We start from the raw sequence: 17,046 nt of genomic DNA, 5'->3' as shown, positions 1-17,046 counted from the left end.
CATACTGCTGTGAGCAGCAACAGAATAAAAAAGTGAGCTCCTTCTAACAACTTTTTAGCAATATGGATGATCAAGCCAGTATGCAGGCTATTTGAGTATTGGTTCCTCAAAACATCTTCGTGTCACAATTGAAACCCAGAGCTGAACAGGGAACCCAATGAAAGGAGCAAGCAATTCTTCCACAAAAGATGAGATCTGGGACGTTCTGTGCAGAATGATGGGTGTGGAGACGCTCCTTCAGGTAATAGCGACTTATGTTTTGACTGATCATTCTATTCTAAAGTTGTTTTCGCCTAGCCATGTAAAAGGGTGGATAACCAATCTTTCCCCTTTGATAGAATAATATTACAACGTTTCATATCATTTCCTTTCGATAGAGGCCAGGTCTTCCTCCTGCCATTGCAATTCAAATGACAGACAAAAGCACCATGCAGACATTCTGATGCCACGTCTAATCATCACATTAAGGGGATGTTCTACACAGGAAACCCTCCCCAATTTGGCTATCCATACTTGTTAATCAAACAGTCATTCAGTTCACAACTTCATTTCTCCTTCCTGTTCTCGAGAGGAGGACCACTCATTTGTGCTCACTCATTTATGCACTCGTTCATTGTCTGATATTTTCAAAAGTAGGTTCCTCTTGCAAAAGTGCATAATTGACATAGGTATTGGGGTGGAATGGTTCATTTCTTGGGGAGTTGATGGACATGTACCAAGCAGTGATTTGCACTGTCTACAGGATTTGTGGATCTCTTTATCACTCCCCATCCCTGCGTGAACTTCACAGAAGATGTTATCAAATACAATAGCCTGTGCTAGGGATGGTGACAATTCCTCTCTTCCTGGAGCTCATGGAACCCCATTCTTCCCAACCTCTCCTTGGTTGGAGAACTCAAATGTTCTCTGTTTTCTTTCCTCAACATTGCCATGTGACTGGAACGTAGCAAAGTTTTAAGTAGTTTGGACTGGTTGGAGTTCTAGGTGGCCAACCGTGATAGAGTTCAATAATAATAGTTAAACTCACTGCTGGTTTTGCGTGCAGTAATAATGCGAAAATAATAGTTTGTATTATTTGTTGTACCTTAAGCATCAATGATTTCTTTCAATAAAATTTAAAAATGAAGTTGCGGTCTGTATTCGATTTTGGCTCCTGTGTAATTACTGTATCTTGATCACAAAAGAAATCACTGTACCTCATATTTTCCTTTCCTCAAAATTGAGGAAATCTTAATTATATGGGCCATATCCCATGCTTTGCAACAGACCTCTGTGCTCAGCTGCATTTCCTTTCCCTCTCTGGGCCCCTCCAGCTTCCGGAAGACACAGGCAAGAATACGACAGGGCAAAACAAACAATGCAGATCCTCCATTCTGCATAACACTCTTGCATCGTATATGGCACAAATCACATGAGCCCAGTCAGCATCTGGAAGTATTAATGTAACCGTACCATATTAGTCTGTTTCTCCAAGTCTTTGCACTCAGATTCCAGAATAAAAGGGCCTCAGTCAACTGACTAACCAGCCAACCTTCCACCTCTCCCCAATTAAAAGCATCAGCTCCTATTGGATGCGGTTTGGCTCCAATAAATATGAAGGTGGCCAGAATATCTGTTTATGGGATTGCCAGGAATGAGAGTCTGTCTTGCAAGCCTGCTGTCTCTCCATGTCCCACATCTTTGAGTAAAGTTGAAGATACATGCAATATCAAAGGACCACTTATTTATGACTCATGGAGAACAGAAACACATGGCTGTGCACATCATTCATTCCACTATGAGCCACAGTGAGATACAAAAGAAAGCTGCTAACACAACGATTTGGGAATATGGGCTGGCCAGAAGTCACCCATTGTGTTTTATCTGCAGGCTGGTTGAGAGTTGCCTGCTCGGCACATCTTACTATTACAACTGAAACCTGGAGCTGAACAGAAAACCCTCGTAAGATAGCATCAGGCATCCGCCACGGTCCGCGACATTCTGTACAGCATGCAGCTGATTTCTCAGCCCATTTGGGTTGTCCTAACAATCAGCACTTTATGCCTGAAAGGGCCCAAGACAACCATCGCCTTCACTCTCTGCTGCCCATCTGAGTGGCCCAAGCATATTGCCAGAGGCTCCTTGGACCTTTCAAGGTCACCAGGATGAAGCAGGAAGCCAAGAGGGCTCCTCCCAGCTGTATATAATGGATATCTTGAACCCGGCTCCTCAGACTGAACAGCGTGTTCCTGCCTGTCCTGAAAACCTGCGGTTTCTCAGCTGCTAGCCTTTGAAAGCTGTCTCTCCATACAAAAGGCATTCCAATGGAGCAGAGCTTGTTTCTTGGTAATCGAAGGCCACGTCTGCTTCAGGTCTGGCTACTTACATTCTGCTTTCTTCTTTGCTTCAGGACTGGAGGTAAGTATTGCCCCCATCCCAGAAGAGGTAAAAGAAGAAGAAGCTATATTAGTAGCAGGAGTGATATACTTTGGGGTGGTAAGGGGGAAATGCCTTCTGCCATAAGTTTGCAATAATTTAGTGTTATGGTACATGCTTTCATGCAGAAAGCCCCAGGTTAATCCGTTAGCATCTCCAGTCCGAAGGTTTGAGGAAGAGAGGGTGGGACATCTTGAGACTCTGGGAACAATAAAGGAGCAAAATGGACAGGTGGCGTGAAATGCTGGAAGGCAGCTCTGTATGTATGTAGGAGTGAATCAGGCTGCCCAACGCCTGGTATATGTGTAGTGGTGGTGTTGTGGTCTAAACCACTGAGCATCTTAGGTTTGCCGATTGGAAGGTTGGTGGTTTAAATCCTTGTGGTGGGTTGAGCTCCCATTGCTCTGTCCCAGGTGCTGCCAACCTAGCAGTTTAAAAACACACCAGTGCAAGTAGATAAATAGGGGTGAGCTTAGAGCTCATTGCAGGACAGAGTTAAGCTTCCATTGAGGGAGAAAGGGAGAAAGCTGCTTTTCTTCTGGGAGCGCCATCTTTGGAAAAAGGTTGATTCTGTTGTCTGGGTGGAATGTGTTGCTAGACTAAGGGCCCAGGAGCATGCTATGAATCTGCATAGAGTTTTCTCATCCACAGAGGTGTAAATTTTGTCCGACTTTCCATGGGGAAAAGAATCCTAATGCTCTAGGATCTATTCTGACAGCTATGTGTGCCCACAGCATTTTGGTGGGTTGGGATATTGAAAATCTTTTGGTCCCATCCCAAATTAAAGAAAGGGGTTTCGCTTGTTACTATGCTTTGCAGTACATCCAGGAAAGAAAATTGATATAAATGAGGGAAGTGGTAGGAGTCGCCGGGCTTCAGACTCCTTGTCTACCTCCTAATGAAGCCCCAGATTTGGTGACCAGTGCGTGAAGGTGATGCTTTCAGGGAGAAACAATAAAACAATTTTTTGTGCCTCCTACAGCAGATGCTGTAAAATGCAGAAAATGCATGCCAACAGGTCGTGACAAGCCATGTGGATCAAAGGCGAAGACATGTGAGGGGCCATTCTGTGTAATGACAGAAAGATTGTCAGGTAAGGAGGCTTTTCTCTCTATGTTCCTCCTTTTTGATGATGTGACTAGGATTTGCCTCTTCTGTGCTCTGGTAACCTCTTCATTTCTCCGATGAAAATGGGAATATCCCATTCCACAATGGTAATTATACTATTTATACCGCACACATCTTACTGGGTTGCCCCAGCCACTCTAGGCAGCTTCCAACATGCATAAAAACATAATAAAACATTAAACATTTTTTTTTAAAAAAACCTTCCCCATATAGGATTGCCTTCAGATTGCTTGGGAGTCCTCCATACCCTCCAACATTTCTCCAATGAAAATAGGCACATCCTAAGATAAAGTGGGGCATTCCAGAATCAAATCAGAAACCGGCTTCTCTAATTGGTTCATGAACAAATTGACAGAGCTGACCTTTCCTTGTCAAATATTGTGCATTGCTTGACAAGTGCAAAGTTGCAGCAGCAATATGGGAAACACTGGGCATTTACAATGAATGGAGCATTAGAAAGCTTTTCCAACTCCATTTTGAACACATGGATTCAGTTGTGCAGCTGGGGAGATTCTTGGACATATCACTGCAAGACAGACTGTACAACAGTCTTCCAGCAGAACTGGAAGAGCTGCTTCATTGGAGTCTTGAATGCCAGCTATATTCTTACATTAAGCCACATTACGTAGAGGGACCTTGCTTAAGAAGATGAAATGTTGGAGAGGGACAGGAAAAGTGAGGTTTCTGTTTCAAGGAACTAACTGGCATGTCACTTGGAAAGTAGCCTATTTTTCAGTCTGAAGGAAAGGTATTTGGGATTTATCCTAGACAACAGTGGTGGAGATTCTGAGATTTAAGGATTTGTTTTATTTAGACATGTATTTTGCATATGTTTTATTTTATTTTATTTTATTTTAATGTTGACACTTTAGTAATTTTAGAAGGGGGGGGATCAGTTTTAGGTATGCATTTGTCAGTGGAGCTTAAAATGGAATTTATTTCAATGTGCTGTGAGCTTTGTCTTTTCTTTTGGTATGAACTATGTGTTAGGATTGTCCTACTCATGTGTAGGACCCTGGTAGAGACACAGGCCCAACTAGCATGTTCTCTCCCTCCTGGTCTGACGGGAGCTTCAAAAGCTTTCTCTAGCCCGAACATCATCATACCAAGTGGCATTAGCACGCTTAGGAACAGCAGGGTGTTAGTAGTTTGTTTAACAAACTCAGTAGCACAGCATTTTGGCTAAACCACTTTTATTTACAGATAATACACTTGGAGCATTCTGACTTAGCTCCTTCCTCTTTCTCATCAGACAGAAAAGAGAAAGGACAATAGTCCCGCATCACGGAAACACAGTAACATACGCATCCTGTCTCTGTCACTTCCCACACTGTGGAATGAAAACATACACCGTCATGTGATAGAAAACAATCCCATGACTGCAAACATGGAGCAGGAATCCTAACACTTTGGACTCCACTCACCAGTTAGCATCAGCATAAGTACTTCTCTTTCTCTCGCCAGGTCAAAACCAAAACTTGAAGATCATGAAATTCTGTGGCAAAGCTGAGAATAAAAAGCTCTGTGGAACAGAAACGAAAACAGGAGAAAAACTTAAAGTACATTGCTGTGAAACCGACTTCTGTTTTGACTGATTTTACTGTTGTATTCTTGTATTGTTTTAACCCATCCAGAAACCTCATGGTAAAGGGTGGGCAGCCAATCTTTCTCCTTCTCTTTCACTTTCTCCTTGGAAAGACATAATATTAGAACATTTCATATCCTTTGCTTTTGACGGATGTCTGGTCTTCCTCCTGCCATTTTAATTCAAAAGACAGAGCAAACACAGAAAAGCAACAAACCCCACCCCGAGACTGTGATTCTACCACTGCCTCCACTAGTACACAACTGATAGCAATAGTAATAATAACAAATTTGTTCCTCACTCATCTTAAATGTGGAGCTCCAGATGTTCATTTACCCCATTTTAGGTACCCCCTTCGGCTCATGCTCCTGGCTTGAAATCCTGCTCTTCTTCAGCCTCACAATTTGGCCAAGGCTGGGGCAGAGAGGGAACAATCAGGATTCCCTCAGGTCCACTCCCGGGGGTTATGCTGTTAGGGTATGCTGTTAAAGGGGTCCGTGATGCTTCTGTCCATTTGCCCAAGTGGGAGGGGGGCTTGGGCCTCAGTGTTCCTAGGGGTAGAGATCCCTGCGGGGATCCCCCTTTTTGATGTAAGTCATAGGAATTCTCACTGCCGGGTTGACCCTGATGTCATTTCCGGTAGGCAGACCGGAAATAAATGCTTAGCCAATGCCTATGGCCAAACCACTTCATCTGTAGTCAATAAAATTGTGGCCTGATTTGATCTCATTCCACTGTGTGGCCTCATTTATTGGTAGCACACTTGAGCGGAGGAAGGGTGCACACCCTGGGCCTGAAGACTCTAGGAAGCTTCTAACAGAATATAAAAATACAACAAACCATCTGACATTGAAAACTTCTCGATACAGGACTGCCTTCAGAGGTCAGTCCTTAATTGCCTTGTTAGAGCATCTCATCCCACTATCACAGTCAAGATGGTCAGAGGGGAGGCTGAAGCCACTTCCATTCAGACTCTCCTAGGTCATGTCCATCAGATTCTCAATTCATCTCTTCCTGGTGCTCATCGGATGCTGTTCTTCCCAACCCCTCCTTAGTTGGAGAGCTCAAATATTCTCTTTTCACTTTATTGAGCATTGCCATGTAATTGGAACGTAGCAAGGCTTTTAAGTAGTTTGGACTGGAGGGAGTTCTAGGTGGCCAATCAAGATAGAGATCAATAATAATAGTTAAACTCACTGCTGGTTTTGCGTGCAGAAAAAAATGTGAGAATAATAGCTTGCAATATTTGTTGTACCTTTTGCGATAATGCTTTCCTTCAATAAAGTTTAAAAATGAAGTTGTGGTCTGTGTTCTATTTTATTCCTGTGTAATTTTTGTGTCTTGATCACACAAGAAATCACTGTACCTTATATTTTCTGTTCCTGCCTATTTTAAAAGTATGCTTTGCAACAGACTTCTGTGCTCAGCAGCACTTCCTCTCCCTCTCCTGCTTTCCCTCCAGCTTCCGGCAGGCACAGAAAAAATACAACAAAGCAGATCCTCCATTCTGCATAACACTCTTGCATCATATATGGCAGTCTTCAAATAGAATCCCAAACACAAATCACATGAGCCCAGTCAGCATCTGGAAACATTAACATAACCATAACCATAGCATGTTAGTATGTTTCTCCAAGTTTTTGCACTCAGATTCCAAAATAAAAGGGCCTCAGTCAACTGACTAACCAGCCAAACTTCAACCTCTCCCCAGTTAAAAGCATCAGCTCCTATTGGATGCTATATGGCTCCAAGAAATATGGAGGTGGCCAGAAAACCTTTTCATGGGATTTCATGGGATGTCTTGCAAGTGTGCTATCTCTCAGCTGGCTCCCTTTAATACCATATTCTCAGTACACAAAGGACTTTTGAATAGGGCAAGTCTTCTGTCTGAGTGATTGGGGGCCAGACTTGCTCTGACATGCCGGTTTGCACTCTGTGTTTTGCTCTTCCTCATGTCTGGACTATCTCTGCTGCCATGTTGGAAAGAATCATCACATGCCTGGAGGAATACTGGTTATGGGATCACTGGGAACAGCAAAAACTTACTATTGTAGCAGAAGGAGGATTCACATATACCCTTTAGTTCTGGGAAAATATGCCCCTAGGCCCTGATTGGCTGTGGAAAAATCTACTCTGCCATCAGGTGCTCATAGAAGCCTGGGACATTCTGTGTAGCCCATTTTGATTTGTCTGAAAAATCAGTACATTATGCACCTAACATCTTAAGGAACTACTACCCACATCTTTGTTACCCCAGCATATTCACAGAGGCTTCACGTGGGTGGCGCTGTGGTCTAAACCATGAAACCTCTTGGGCTTGCTGATCAGAAGGTCGGCGGTTCAAATCCGCATGACGGAGTGAGCTCCCATTGCTCTGTCCCAGCTCCTGCCAACCTAGCAATTTGAAAGCATGGCAGTGCAATCTCACTGTATACAAGTTGTACAAGTGACAATAAAGTATTTCAATTCAGTGCAAGTAGATAAATAGTTACTGCTGTAGCAGGCAGGTAAATGGGGTTTCCACGTGCTTTGGTTTCCGTCACAGTGTCCTGTTGCTCCAGAAGCTGTTTAGTCATACAGACCACATGACCCGGAAAACTCTCTGTGGACAAATGCCGGTTCCCTTGCCCTGAAAACAAGATGAGCGCCGCAACCCCAGAGTCGCCTTTGACTGCACTTAACTGTCCAGGGGTCCTTTACCTTTTACCTTTGCACCGTTCGAGCTCACCAGCATGAGAGAAGAAACCAAGAAGGTTTCTCTTAGCCTTATATAATAGAGGTCTTGTTAACTGAGAGAAACAGGTGTTCCTTCCATATTAGATACTATCAGTTGGCCACAGAGGTCTGGGACATTCTGTACAACATTTGGCTATTCCCTCAGCCCATCAGGATTTATCCTAACAATCAGCTCATTTTACCCCCAATACTGAAAGGCAGCAGCTCCCCACATCTTGGTTGTTCCTCAGAGACACCCCAGCATGTTGCCAGAGGCTTCTTGTACCCACCAACCCCATCAGGATCAGGTGCCCTGAGATGCTAATAAGGTTCCTATTGGCTTTATATAATGGCTATGCTGAACCTGGTTCCTCAAGCCAAGCAACCATTGTTTTTTAGAAGCTGACCAGTTACTACCAGTTATAACCAGATTTTTCTATCTAGAGCAAGACTGGGTTTTCTAACTAGGGGCAGGTGGGTGGGACATCCTGGGTATAGCGGTCAAAAGTCAGAGAACAGATTTCAGCTTCTGCCCATAGATCTCTCAACTGCAACACTTGACCTACTCCCCTGCAAGTGAAGAGTCGTCATTCATTCCTTTCAGAGGAAAGGCAATCACTGCACTTGGGAACAGTGGTAGCAAAACTTGCCCTTCAGCTGATGGTGGTAAATTGATACTTTACCACACGAATCAACTGATAACTTGTTAAACTGGCATCTATAACCAATGCTGTGGAGCCACAAACATCCATCAGGAGGCAAATGTATGACATGGGCTCACCTGCTTTGATTTCAGGGTCCTATGTCTTTGAACATGGTCTAAGACAGAGCACTCCCGCTGCTTGCGGAGATTTGCCTGCATGCTGAAGCCTGCGAGAGCTGAGCTCATCACGTCCAGGCTTCGTGGACCTCTCCGAAAGCAGCTGGGCTCCCACGTCTTGCAGAGAGCTGCCTGTTTGGGGCCTGGGGTCGGGGGAAGCTCGGGCGGGCCTCCCCTGCCCCAGCCCCGTGCCTGGGAAAAAAAAAATAATTTTCCCCCTTTATTTTCCCCCAAAAAAACTAGGTGCGCCTTATGGGACGTTGTGTCCTATAGGGCGAAAAATACGGTACTTGTGCACACCTTTCATACTGCTGTGAGCAGCAACAGAATAAAAAAGTGATCTCCTTCTAACAGAACTTTTTTAGCAATATGGATGATCCAGCCAGAATGCAGCTATTTGAGAATTGGCTGCTCAGAACGTCTTCGTGTCACAATTGAAACCCAGCGCTGAACAGGGACCCCAATGAAAGGAGCAAACAATTCTTTCACAAAAGATGAGATCTGGGACGTACTGGGAAGCATTCAGCTGACCCCTCAGGCCATCTGGATTTGTCCTAACAAATAGCACTTTGTGCCTGAAATGGCCCAAGGCAACCACTGCCTTCATCCTTGCTATTCTTCACTGTCAACTCAGGATATTGCCAAAGGCTCCTGGGACCTTTAAAGGCCACCAGGATGAGGCAAGAAGCCAAGAAGGTTCCTTTTGGCCTTATATAATGGATGTCTTGAACTCGGCTCCTCAAACTGCGCAGTGTGTTCTTGTCTGCCCTGAAAGCCTTCGATTTCTCAGCTGCTAGCCTTCCAAAGCTGTCTCTCCATACAAAAGGCATTCCAATGGAGCAGAGCTTGTTTCTTGGTAATCGAAGGCCACGTCTCCTTCAGGTCTGGCTACTTACGTTCTGTGTTCTGCTTTGCTTCAGGACTGGAGGTAAGTATGGTCCCCACTTCCTGTCCCTGAACAGGTGAAGCAAGAATAAGCCACTCTTCTACATAGATTAAATCTATGAGCAACCCGGAGGGGATGTACTTTGGGGCAAGAGTGGAATATATGCCTCTTTCAGTGGGGTTGTGATATTTCAGTGTTAGAGCTCTTGCCTTTCGTTGAAGAAAGCCCCAAGTTAATCCCTTACCTACCATCTCCAGTTGAACATTTCAGATAGAAGATCGTGGCGTATCCTGATAATGGGGCAAAATAGACAAGGCCGTTCCCTGTGTTTGTAGAAGTGAATCAAATCACCCACCTCTTGTTGCATGTGTATAGTTGGAGAGATTTAGGGCTCATGCACACTGCTGCTCATCCTGTGCTTTTGAGGCAAGGGCCAAGGGGTTTTCCATTTCCCCCCACCACTTTCTTCAGGAAAACTCGCTACTTTCGGCTGAATCCAAACAAACGTCAATCCATAGAAAACCCGACTGACGATTGCTTCGATTCTTTTTTTTTAAGAATATTTTTTTTAATTAACCGACCAATCACATCAAATCAAACCAAATTACATAAATTCCAAATTATACAGCCAAATTTTAAATTTTTGTTGGGGGTACCCATATTTCAAATTCCGAAGGGATCCAATCAACTTCTTGCTTCTTACTGCTGTTTTAATGTCCACAAATCTAACCTTATGATGTTCACAGTACTATCCAGTCCTTTCTTATTGTTTTTCCACATCTCTTGTTGTTATTTTCATATATTTTCCCTTTCTCTTTGTGACCTCTGATAGACTCCACAAGCTGGTTAAAACAGTTTGTAATCCAGCATGGATATTATTATTTTTTTATCCAGTAGCCATATGCAGACGTTTTCCATGTAACATCACTCCCATACATCAAAACAGTCTTAGCGTCATTAATCTTCACCAATCTGCCTCCTTTCTCAAAACCTCTGAGGAGATTCACCAGGAATGCAGTCTGAAAACAAGTCCGTTCTTCCTCCCAGCTATAAATCCTTTGGCAAGATGGCGACTCCGAATTAATTGCTGCGCCATTCCAAAAGCTCTTATTGCTTCTCGATCTCCATAAAGCATACTTTTGGTTAAAGTTTATCTCCACACAGACCTTAATCATCCTGCTTGGGTCAGTTCAACCGACAATTCTAATGAGGAGGGGTTCTTGTAAATCACATAGAAGCAAAGTAAAAAAGGTCCCCCCCCATTCAGTCCCGTTGTCAGCATACCCAGCCTTTGGTGTATCTTCATCGTAAAATATTCCTGTTTCTCTGACCCGTCGTCTTCTTTTGCAGAGGTCACTTAAATTAGCAGACTTCTTCAATGTGTGCATTTGCTTCTTTTGTAATTAATTATTCCAAATTGCTGCAGCTAGTGCGCGATCAGAGACAGGGTCCAGGAGAGCCGAGGTCCACATGGGGACATTCTGCCTAGGGCCCTCACCCCCTTCTTTCGAATTAGGGGGTGATTTATGGGCACAGCAGGCAAGGGCAGTGTTCCCCATTTCCATGAGGCAACAAGGGAGGCTGCCAAGAAGAAGAAGAAGAAGAAGAAGAAGAAGAAGAAGAAGAAGAGGAGTTTGGATTTGATATCCCGCCTTTCACTCCCCTTCAGGAGTCTCAAAGCGGCTAACATTCTCCTTTCCCTTCCTCTCCCACAACAAACACTCTGTGAGGTGAGTGGGGCTGAGAGACGTCAGAGAAGTGTGACTAGCCCAAGGTCACCCAGGAGCTGCATGTGGAGGAGCGGAGACTCGAACCCGGTTCCCCAGATTACAAGACTACCGCTCTTAACCACTGCACCACACTGCCTACTCCCATAACAGCCTCTTAATTACCCCGTGTGGGTCGGAGAGATGGTATTGTCGGCCATTTTCCAATGCGCCCCTAGTGGCCCCCAGATGATTGCTTCGATTCAGAGTGTGCCATCTTCGAGAAAGAAGGTCCAGCTGTCTAGGCGGAAGGTGTTGCTAGTCTCAGGCCACAGGAGCGTGCTACAAATTTACGTACAATTTCCATCTCTTAATATATACACAGAAATGCAAATTTTGTCCGACTGTCCAAGGGGAAAAAAGATTATACCATTTCTGTTCTGGGGTCTCTGCTGACAGCTATGTGGGCTGATAGGATTTTGGTGGGTTAGGGCAATGAATATCAATTGGTCCTTCCACCAATGAAATACTGTCTCTTACAACAGATGCTGTGAAATGCAGAAGATGCATCATAAAAGGTCCTGGAGAGCCATGCGTACCGAATGATATGACATGTGAGGCATCATTCTGTATGTTCGTAGAAACGTTTTCAGGTAAGGAGACTCTCCTGTCGACGTTCCTCCTTTTTTATGGTGGGCCTCAGTGTAGAAAACAAAGTCCTTGTACCTTACTTGTGTCCTTGTTTGAGTGTCTGGAGGCAGTTGGAGGATAGATGGCGGCTAACAGATTGAGGCTGAATCCTGACAAGACAGAAGTACTGTTTTGGAGGGACAGGAGGTGGAAGGGTGTGGAGGACTCCCTGGTCCTGAATGGGGTAAGTGTGCCCCTGAAGGACCAGGTGCGCAGCATGGGAGTCATTTTGGACTCACAGCTGTCCATGGAGGCACAGGTCAATTCTGTGTCTGTCTACCAGCTCCATCTGGTACGCAGGCTGAGACCCTACCTGCCCACAGACTGTCTCTCCAGAGTGGTGCATGCTCTGGTTATCTCCCACTTGGACTAGCAATGCGCTCTATGTGGGGCTACCTTTAAAGGTGACCCGGAAACTACAACCAATCCAGAATGAGGCAGCCAGACTAGTGACTGGGAGTGGCCACTGAAACCGCATAACACTGGTCCTGTAAGACTTACATTGGCTCCCAGTACGTTTCCAAGCACAATTCAAAGTGTTGGTGCTGACCTTTAAAGCCCAAAATGGCCTCGGTCCAGTATACCTGAAGGAGCATCTCCACCCCCATCATTCATGTTGTATTATTGGACTAATCAAATAAAATTATCTTCATTCACTGGATACTTCTCCGAGGTCCAGCTCCGAGGGCCTTCTGGCGGTTTCCTCACTGCAAGAAACGAAGTTACAGGGAACCAGGCAGAGGGCATTCTCGGTAGTAGCGCCCGCCCTGTGGAATGCTCTCCCCTCAGATGTCAAAGAAATAAACAACTATCTGACTTTTAGAAGACATCTGAACTATTTAAAATTTTAAACGATTATGCTGTTAAGGTGCTACACTCAATATGCCAGCAAATTTGGAAAACTCAGCAGTGGCCAGAGGATTGGAGAAGATCAGTCTACATCCCAATCCCAAAGAAGGGCAGTGCCAAAGAATGCTCCAACTACCGCACAATTGCACTCATTTCACACGCTAGCAAGGTTATGCTTAAAATTCTACAAGGCAGGCTTAAGCAGTATGTGGACCGAGAACTCCCAGAAGTGCAAGCTGGATTTCGAAGGGGCAGAGGAACCAGAGACCAAATTGCAAACATGCGCTGGATTATGGAGAAAGCTAGAGAGTTCCAGAAAGACATCTACTTCTGCTTCATTGACTATGCAAAAGCCTTTGACTGTGTGGACCACAGCAAACTATGGCAAGTTCTTAAAGAAATGGGAGTGCCTGACCACCTCATCTGTCTCCTGAGAAATCTCTATGTGGGACAAGAAACTACAGTTAGAACTGGATATGGAACAACTGATTGGTTCAAAATTGGGAAAGGAGTACTGCAAGGCTGTATATTGTCTCCCTGCTTATTTAACTTTTTTGCAGAATTCATCATGCGAAAGGCTGGGCTGGATGAATCCCAAGCCGGAATTAATATCGCCGGAAGAAATATCAACCACCCCAGATATGCAGATGACACAACCTTGATGGCAGAAAGTGAGGAGGAATTAAAGAACCTTTTAATGAGGGTGAAAGAGGACAGCACAAAATATGGTCTGAAGCTCAACATAAAAAAAACGAAGATCATGGCCACTGGTCCCATCACCTCCTGGCAAATAGAAGGGGAAGAAATGGAGGCAGTGAGAGATTTTACTTTCTTGGGCTCCATGATCAGTGCAGATGGTGACAGCAGCCACGAAATTAAAAGACGCCTGCTCCTTGGGAGAAAGGCGATGGCAAACCTAGACAGCGTCTTAAAAAGCAGAGACATCACCTTGCCAACAAAAGTCCATATAGTTAAAGCCATGGTTTTCCTGGTAGTGATGTATGGAAGTGAGAGCTGGACCATAAAGAAGGCTGATCGCCAAAGAATTGATGCTTTTGAATTATGGTGCTGGAGGAGACTCTAGAGAGTCCCATGGATTCAAGAAGATCAAACCTCTCCATTCTTAAGGAAATCAGCCCTGAGTGCTCCCTGGAAGGACAGGTCGTGAAGCTGAGGCTCCAGTATTTGGCCACCTCGTGAGAAGAGAAGACTCCCTGGAAAAGACCCTGATGTTGGGAAAGATGGAGGGGACAAGGAGAAGGGGACGACTGAGGATGAGATGGTTGGACAGTGTTCTTGAAGCTACAAACATGAGTCTGACCAAACTGCGGGAGGCAGTGGAAGACAGGAGTGCCTGGCGTGCTCTGGTCCATGGGGTCATGAAGAGTCTGATGCGACTAAACGACTAAACAACAAACGGGCATATTTCCTAAATAGTAGAGGAATAAACTTCAAGAAAATGGAAAAACTTCTATATTGTAATGTCTTGCTGCCCCTTTTATTGGAGATTCATGATGTCGTAAAACATACGTGGCCTCCACATTGATCATCTAACCTTGAGCAAGTCAGGATGAATACTCAATAAATGGAAGAGCCCAAAGTTTCTCTAGGGAGTACCGCATTGGCATGAATATAAGCCACACCCACAAATAAACCACACTTTTAGAATTGAAGGGGGGGGGGAGAGAAAAAAGACAATACTCAGGCTGCTTCCTGGGGGGAGCCACACCGCTGTGCTGGCGGCCTTCCACCTTCTTTCTGGTGGCTTGGGGAAGGCTTGGGAGCGGAGGGCGAGCAGTGCGCCATTGCCCCACGCTTCCGGGCTGCTTCCTGGGGGGGAGCTGTGCCACTTTGCCAGTGGTGTAAGGGCATGGATATAAGCCGTACTTGAACTTTTCACTGTTGGAATTTGGGGGGGGGATCAGGCTTATATTCGGGCCAATGCGATAATAAATTTACTACAACAGTTCAAATTTTCTGGTCAGGCTCCGAATTGACTTGGTAATGTAAGGAGTAACATATTTTACCAAAGCAGTCAATGAGCAATTGACAGAGCTGTCCCTTTCCTCATCAACATGGTGCATGATGCGTAGCGTATTGTCACATGGCAGTGCATTGGTTGGCAAGTGCAAAGTCTCAGCAGCAATACGGAAAATACCAAGCATTTCCAATGAAAATGGAGCATTAGAGAGCTTTCCCCCAACTCCATTTTGAACACATGGATTCAGTTGTGAAGCTGGGGAGATTCATGGACATATCACTGCAAGGCAGACTGGGCAACAGTCTTCCAGCAGTAATGGAAGAGTTGCCTCATTAAAGTCTTGAATGCCAGCTATATTCTTATATTAAGCCACATTATGTAGAGGGACCTTGCTTAAGAAGATGAAATGTTGGAGAGGTTTCTGCATCAAGGAACTGGCATGTCACTTGGAAAGTGGCCTATTTTTCAGTCTGAAGGGAAAATATTTGGGATTTATCCTTGACAACAAGGGTGGAGATTCTGAGATTTAAGGGTTTGTTTTATTTAGACATATATTTTGCATATGCTTTAACCTACTTTTATTTTAATGTTGACACTTAAGTAGCTTTAGCAAAATAAATTCACGTGTCTGTTTTAAGTATACTTTTCAAGATTGAGTTCAAAATGTAAAGTATAGTTGGAAGAGGAGTAACCTTTGTCCTCTCTTTTGGTATGGATTTTGGACTAATACAATAAAATTATCTTCATTGACTGGTTAATCTCAACAAAGATACTTCTCTCTCTCTCTCCAGTTGAAACAGGTGAATTGGTGAGAGCCTTCAAAGACTGTGGCCCTGATCATATGAAAAGGGCATGTGGAATGGAAATATCAGGTGCAACGAAAATGAAAACGTCGTGCTGTCAAACTGACTTATGTTTTGACTGATTTTACTATTCTGTTCCTAAACCGCTCCTCCTTCCTGTTCCAGAGAAGAGGGCCACCCATTTGTGTCCACTCATTTATGCATTCCTTCACTGTAACTTCTCCCAACAAAAGTGTGCAGTTGATTGCAGCAAGAGGGTGGGATGGGATGTTCCTTGATGAGTTCATAGACACCTACCAAGCGGTGCTTTACGCTGTCTACTCTTACCTTCCCCACACCTGACCTCATATGAAGTCAGGCGTAGGGTGGATGTGGGCTGGGCTGGGGGTCTTCTGAAATAGCCCCTTGTGCCAAATGGGGAAGACCAGAATGCTTCCTTATGCCCAGAGGCCAGAGTTCCCCTCCCTTGCTAGAACTGGGCAAATCACAGAAAATTTTATCCAAAACATTCGCTTGTGGTTGGGATAGTGATGAGATTCATTAAACTAGAGGGCAAACTTGGATGGTCTCTGCATGCTCGTGAGCAAAACCATCTGCCTCAAGTCATAGGACAGTTTTCTATCTTGGTCTGTTCTCTGTCTGAGTCTCATGATTCTCTGCAAACTCTGAATGATCATGAGCCCCATTCCTAGAGAGGGATCATACATTTGGCATAACAGGAATCTGCCCTAATTCTGACAGGACCCTGATTATTTATCAGCTCTTAACCACGTTCTTAGAAGATCTCCTTCCACACAGTCAGTCAGGATGGTTGGGGGGAGTCTGGAACCACTTTTATTTGGACTCTCCTGGGTCCTGTCCATCAAATTCTCAATTCATCTCTTCCTGGAGCTCATGGAACCCCTCTGTTCTTCCCAACCCGTCCTTGGTTGGAGCACTCAAATGTTCTCTTTTCTCTTTCCTGATGATTGCAATGTAACTGGAACATAGCAAAGCTTTTAAGTAGTGTGGACTGGTGGGAGTTCTAGGTGGCCAATCATGATAGAGTTCGATAATAATAGTTAAAACGATTGCTAGATTTGCATGCAGAAATAACGTGAGAGTAATACCTTGTAATATTGTTTTATCAGATGCTTCAATGGTTACTTTCAATAAAGTTTGCAAGTGAACTTGTGGTCTATAGTTTGCTTCCAGTCTGTCATCTGGCTTCAAAATGGTGTCCGAATGTATGCAAACAAAGGCAAAAATCAAGAAGGTTCCTCCCAGCCTCATATAATAAGTGTCTTGTGAATTGGAAGGAACAGCATTCTTTTCACATAAGATAGTACAGTGGTACCTCAGGTTATGTACTTAATTCATTCCAAAGGTCCGTTACGTAGTGGCAGTCCTTAAGAACATGGTTTGCTGTGGGCGGTCTGTGATGCTCCAGTCTAGGTGCTCCTGTCGCTCCCAACGCCGCCGATCTACA

General features: G+C 44.5%; 3 long non-coding RNA genes across 3 annotated transcripts in view; all 3 read left to right on the top strand.

Moving 5' to 3' along the window:
- The first annotated feature begins 2,173 nt into the window (after positions 1–2,173).
- On the top strand, positions 2,174–5,394 carry LOC310838152. Its single transcript, XR_014560734.1, has 3 exons — positions 2,174–2,397; positions 3,398–3,508; positions 5,008–5,394. It is a non-coding gene; the product is annotated as an uncharacterized lncRNA (long non-coding RNA).
- Positions 5,395–5,539: 145 nt separating this feature from the next.
- LOC310838317 overlaps positions 5,540–17,046 on the top strand; it is a 59,397-nt gene continuing 47,890 nt past the window's right edge. Inside the window, exon 1 of the long non-coding RNA XR_014560922.1 lies at positions 5,540–5,599. This is a non-coding gene — a long non-coding RNA (uncharacterized lncRNA). The remainder of the gene's footprint in view (positions 5,600–17,046) is intronic.
- LOC310838114 lies at positions 9,240–16,747 on the top strand. Its single transcript, XR_014560685.1, has 3 exons — positions 9,240–9,591; positions 11,801–11,908; positions 15,567–16,747. It is a non-coding gene; the product is annotated as an uncharacterized lncRNA (long non-coding RNA).

Source organism: Podarcis gaigeae (genome assembly GCF_964106915.1).
Source record: "Podarcis gaigeae genome assembly, chromosome: 2".
In the NCBI taxonomy this organism is placed as follows: domain Eukaryota; kingdom Metazoa; phylum Chordata; class Lepidosauria; order Squamata; family Lacertidae; genus Podarcis; species Podarcis gaigeae.
The sequence above is the reverse complement of the archived record's forward strand: the minus strand, read 5'-3'. Positions and strand labels throughout refer to the sequence as shown.